This window comes from Phoenix dactylifera, chromosome 16, assembly GCF_051530095.1.
Source record: "Phoenix dactylifera cultivar Ajwa chromosome 16, Ajwa_hap1_PhDact_Kaust_v1.1, whole genome shotgun sequence".
Lineage (NCBI taxonomy): Eukaryota > Viridiplantae > Streptophyta > Magnoliopsida > Arecales > Arecaceae > Phoenix > Phoenix dactylifera.
In genome coordinates, this window is record NC_143205.1 from 13,615,287 (window position 1) to 13,621,286 (window position 6,000).

The following is a 6,000-nucleotide window of genomic DNA, read 5'->3' on the forward strand; positions in this document are numbered from 1 at the left end:
ATATAACCTAACCAAATTTATGATATGCCAATAAAAAAAAAATATTAGGGATAGATTTATTACCTGTCACCACTGAATTAGAGGCCTTGGCATCCTGCTCTGTGAGTGCATAGACCCGCTCCTGGGTCCTAGGCCTCTGCTGCCCTCCCTCTTGTTGCTGTCCTTCCTGAGGTGCTCGGTTTGCAGGGGCTCTCTGAGAGGACTGAGGTGCTTGTCGCCTCTGCGGTTCTTTTCCACTAGGACATACAACAGCCTTATGCCCTTCTTGACCACAAGAAAAACATGTCCCTCCAATCCAAGTGCAATCTCGCTTAAGATGAGGTCCTCCACATCTGTAGCATCTAATGGCACCTCGGGCTTGACCTCTGTCTCTGGTGATAACTTGATTCGGTCTCTGATCCTTTGACTTGAAGGGTCTACTATTTTGGCTCGGAGAATCAGTAGATTGAAACCTTTTCTTCATATTCTTTTCTCTGGCAGCCTGGGCATTGTCAAGCCCTTTTTCTATCACCAAGGCTTTGTTAACCACATCTTTATAACTAGACAGTTCAAAGCAGTGACTTGTTGTTAAATCCGTCCCCTGAGTCCATTTTCAAATTTTCTTGCTCGGTTACTATCCTCTGATATCAAGGTCGGAGCATATCGGGACATCTCTTCAAACTTTGCTGCATACTGGGCAACTGTCATATCACCCTGCTCCAGTCGGTCAAACTCCCTATATTTCTGGAATCGGATATCCTGGGGAAAATACTTCTCATGAAAAACCTTTTTAAATTCTTCCCAAATGAAGGGGGCATCATCCGGACCAAGCTTCCCTTTCTCCATCTCCCACCAATCAGCTGCCTCACCCTGTAACATGAAGGTGGCAAAAAGAACTTTCTCCTCATCAGGGCACCTCAAGGCTTGAAAGACTTTCTCTATCTGTTTCAGCCAGCTCTCAGCCTCCATCGGGTCAGCCGTACCTTTAAATGCTGGGGGTGCATATCTCTGAAAATCCAACAGACTGACTCGGTGCTCCAACTGAGCTGTAGTGCCTTGAAACTGCTGCTGTTGCTGCTGCTGTTGTTGATACATTGCTTGCTGCTGCTGAAACTGTTGCTGCAAGAACTGTTGATGTACTTCTACCATCCTCATCATGTCTTCCCTGGCAGCAGCTTGCTGTTGCACCATCATTTGCATCAACTGTGAAGCACTTATCGTCTCCTCAAGCTGAATACTTGGTCCTTCGAATGTCCCAATCTCCGGAGCTCCCATCTCTGGAGTACTACCAGTAGGGTCCATAGTGTGCTCCTGCTGTGGCACACCCTGAGTCGGCGTGGATGAGGTATCTTTCTGCTGTCCAGAGGGTGCCCAAGCCGTGGAGCCATCCGCAAATTGGGTCGGCCTCCTGGCACGCCCCCTACCACGCCCTCGTGCCATATGAACCTACACCATTTTTCCAGCATCAAGATTATCAGATTGAAAAAAAAATTGCATCCTTCATATGCTAATCACACATTTAATATCTTACGTGTTTAGTGATTTTCCCCACTCAGGCTTACTCGAGCCCAAACCCTAGGATTCCTAAACCTTAAGCTCTGGTACCACTCTGTCACGCCCCGAACCCAACTCCCGGGTCCGGCACGCGACCGGCCGCATGAGCCCTAGAGCAGTGCCCTAAAGATCATGCAAGGCCTAAGATAAACAAATAATTCCGATAATTCCATAAATGCCAAAATCAAAGATTAATGTAATTAGACCAAACCAACCAAAATGTACTGAATGATTACATAAATTCAAATGTCCATAAGCAGAAGATAAATTAATTTCTATCTAACTAGCAGTTAGACTCCATGCTGATCTCATTTCTCGTTCCACCCGATGGACTCTACAAATTCAGTGCCTCTGAAAAAGAAAGTAAGAGTAGTATGAGCTTTTCCAGCCCAGTAAGAATCCCAACAGCCACACACAAAATATTAATAAAATAAATCAAGCATCAAATAAATGTTGTTTCATCATTCAAAAAGCTTAGCAAACAACAAGCGTATATATCAGTACATATACATAAATCCTCTTTCATATTATGTGATCCATTCACTTAATACTTTGATTCCCAAGTTTCAAAGTTTTTCACTTCTGGCATTGGACTAACCAAGTTCATGTCCCAGTCCAAGATTGCACAAATTCCACGCATAAGCTCGTGGCAGCTATCCCACGCGTAAGCCCGTGGAGGCTATCCTACGCATAAGCTCGTAGAGGCTATCCCACGCGTAAGCCCGTGGAGGCTATCCCACGCATTAGCTCGTGACAGCTATCCTACGTATAAGCTCGTAGAGGCTATCTCATGACAAGGTTAGTCCAACCCATTCTACATGTCTAGTTTTACATGTTTAATCAAATTCCAATCACATCACATATTTTCTTAAATTCTCAAAAATATGTCAATTCTTCCCAATTTAATTATTTCAATATTTTCATAACAAAATGCACATCTCATATGTGTCATATCAGCTCATAAAATAAATAACAACATAATTATAAAAATATATCCAACGATAAATCCAATATATGCATAAATAAAAGTGCTTAGTTGTAGGAATTCTTACCGAAATTTGTGGACTGACTCAAATACGGATCCGGATCACAACCTACGCGCTGGGGTGCTGAGTCCCCTGATCAAAATCTCCTGGCACCGCTGACTCTTCCCCTACAGCATTAATTATAAATCACAAACTAAATTGTTTAATATTAAAATATTCTGAACCATAATTCTCATCTATTATGGGGTGCATCATCAGGTCCCCAAATATCTCAATCCTTCCAGATCTAGGGCAGTCGGGATAGCCCGACTCCTACCTTGTACCACCAGCCTACGTCGTCGCCAGCCATAGCCGCAGCCACGCCGCGACGATAATCGATCCCGGTGAAGAGACCAAAAGAAGGGGTGGATGAGAGAGAAGGGTTCTTCCTCCACCTCTTTGGTCCAAGGACATCAGCCAGGGTAGCTGTGCCCTCACCTTCCCCACCCTCGGTCACCATTGGCCGAACCATCGCCGGCCGCCCCTGCTGCAGTCGCCGGCGATGGTGGCTAGCCAAGAGAAAGAGAGAAGAAGAGGTCTCCTCCTCCTCTTCTTCCTTTTCTTCTCCTTCTTCTTTTTCTTCTTCTTCTTCTTCTTCCACCGAAAGCCCTCATAAGAGTGGCTCGGTCCCCCTCCCACCCGACGGCAACCCAAGTAGCCCACGACTGCCGCTGCCGTCGCCTCCGGTGGCCAGTCGCCATCTTCACCGCCGACGAGAGGGAAAGGGGAGAAGGGAGGAGATGGAGTCACGAGGAAAAAAACCTCGAATCCATCACTCTCTTGCTCCAATAACCCTAGAAAATCCCTCTCCGACATCCCATATCCCGACCACCCCACCGCCATGGACCTCGGCCAATCCCGGCGGCCGGCGGCCGGCGGCCGGCGGCAAGATCCAAAAAGAAAAGCCGAAACAGGGTACCCCTGTATCGGATCCTCCTCCGACGATCTCACTGGCCAAATCCCCACCATCACCGCCTTAAGTCCAGGAAATGAAACATAAGGGAACCCCACTTACCTCGGTCTGACCGCGTGCTCCGGCGATCTTTCCGGCGAGAGATGGATGGAAGAATCCGTGAGCAACTCGGTTGAAACCCGAGGATCCGAGAGCTCTTCACTCGATTGTGAGGAGTCTTCACCAAAGCGCGGCCGGCCGGATCCCCTCTCCGGCGCTCGTCTCCTCTCCAGTGTCCCCTCCGGTGATCAACCTTAGCGCCCCCCCCCCCCTCTTCAACCTTCTTCTTCCACGTTCGTGCCTAGGGCACGATCGTAATAAGGGGGATGGGCCCGGTCTTTTCGGGCCAGCCCGTCCGCCCTTTCCTTTTTTTTTTTGGGGTTTTTACATTCTTCCCTCCTAAAACAAAATTTCGTCCGCGAAATTAACGTACCTGGAATACCAAAGAGCTGAGGGTGTTTGGCTTTTATTTCTTCTTCGAGCTCCCAAGTGGCCTCTCTTTTGGAGTGGTTGCTCCATTGCACCTTTACATAAGGAATGGTCCGACTTCGCAATACTTGATCCTTTCTATCCACAATCCGTACCGGGTACTCTTCATAAGTCAGATCCTCATGCAGACTTATAGGCTCAAAATCTACCACATGGTTCGGGTCCGGAATATATTTCCTCCGCATTGAAACATGAAATACATTATGCACACTTGATAAAGCTGGTGGTAAAGCCAAACGATATGCCACTTCTCCAACTCTGTCCAAGATCTCGAACGGACCAACATACCTAGGGCTCAATTTGCCACGAATCACGAACCTCATCACACCTTTAGTGGAGATATTTTCAAAAAAACATGATCACCAACCTGAAACTCCAGTTCTCTTCTCCTATTGTCAGCATAACTCTTTTGTCTACTCTGAGCTATAAGGAGCCGTTCTCTGATCACCTATATCTTATCCACAGTTTGCTGTACTATCTTTGGACTCAATACTTTTCTTTCTCCCACATCATCCCAACAAATTGGAGATCGACATTTTCTGCCATACAGTGCCTCAAAAGGAGCCATCTGAATGCTGGCCTGATAACTATTGTTGTAGGCAAACTCAATCAGCGACAAATGACTATCCCATGCACCGCCCAAATCCATGACACAAGCCCTTAACATATCCTCCAAGATCTGAATAGTGCGCTCTGACTGTCCATCAGTTTGTGGATGAAAAGCTGTACTGAAGTCCAGTCTTGTACCAAGAGCTTTATGAAGGCTCTTCCAAAATTGTGACACAAATCTAGTATCTCTGTCAGATACAATTGAAACTGAAATCCCGTACAGCCTCACAATTTGCTCTATGTACATACTTGCCAATTTCTTCAAAGAAAAGCCAACTCTAAAAGGCAAGAAATGTGCTGACTTGGTCAGTCGGTCAACAATCACCCACACTGCATCATTACCCCGAGGAGTCTTAGGCAAAGCAGTCACAAAATCCATGGTGACATGTTCCCACTTCCACTAAGAAATGAGAAGAGACTGTAATAGTCCAGCAGGCCTCTGATGCTCAGCTTTCACTTGCTGACACACTAAGCACTGAGCCACATACTGAGCTATATCTCGCTTCATGCCGCGCCACCAAAAATTTTCCTTCAAGTTTCGGTACATTTTAGTACCACCTGGATGCACTGTATAAGCTGAGTTATGGGCCTCATCAAGAATCTCTTTCTTCATTTCTGTAGTTTAATACAATAATAGGAAATAAGAATATCTTTTTTTTGTACAGAAGGGAGTCTGATCTATGATTAGAGTTCTTTGTTAGGGCTCTAGTATATTTTTAGATTTATAAAGAAATAAAGTATGTAATTACTATATTTTGTTATAAATATTTTGATTAAAAAACAACATGCACGTGAAAATCAGCACCCACATGAGGAAGAAAAGAACTCCAATGGGAAGGATTTTTTTTTTTGTTCTCTATACTTCTGTGTTCTCGGCTTGAGAGAAGCACCCTACCACGTGAATTACTTTGGGAAGAGAAAACACTATAACCCCTCTGATCTCCCCACGTAAAGAAACAACACGGCAACTGAAATATTTTTTTTTTATTTCCTAATGTTCTGATACCAGTTGTTGCGCAAAACATAAGGTTCAAATGGCGAACAGAACAATACATAGAATTGAAAGAGAAAGTAGAAGAAGAATTGAACACAGAGATTTTACATGGTTCGGCAATGTGCCTACGTCCACGGGAGCAAAACGGTTGTAATTTTACTATCTCTCAAAATAACAAGGGTTACAAAATATTTATAGTTAAACTCTCGCCTCAGAGTCCCAACCCCTATCAGCATCCCTAGTAGAATAAAATACTACATAATTGCCTCAAAGATAAACAAATTCCGTCGCTTAGCTTCGCTCTATTTCGTCAGAGCCTCGATTCCTCCCCAATTTCCTCTCCGCCTCCTTCATCGCATCCCTCAGATCCCTCCGGCGAATCGATCGGCTCCGGAGCT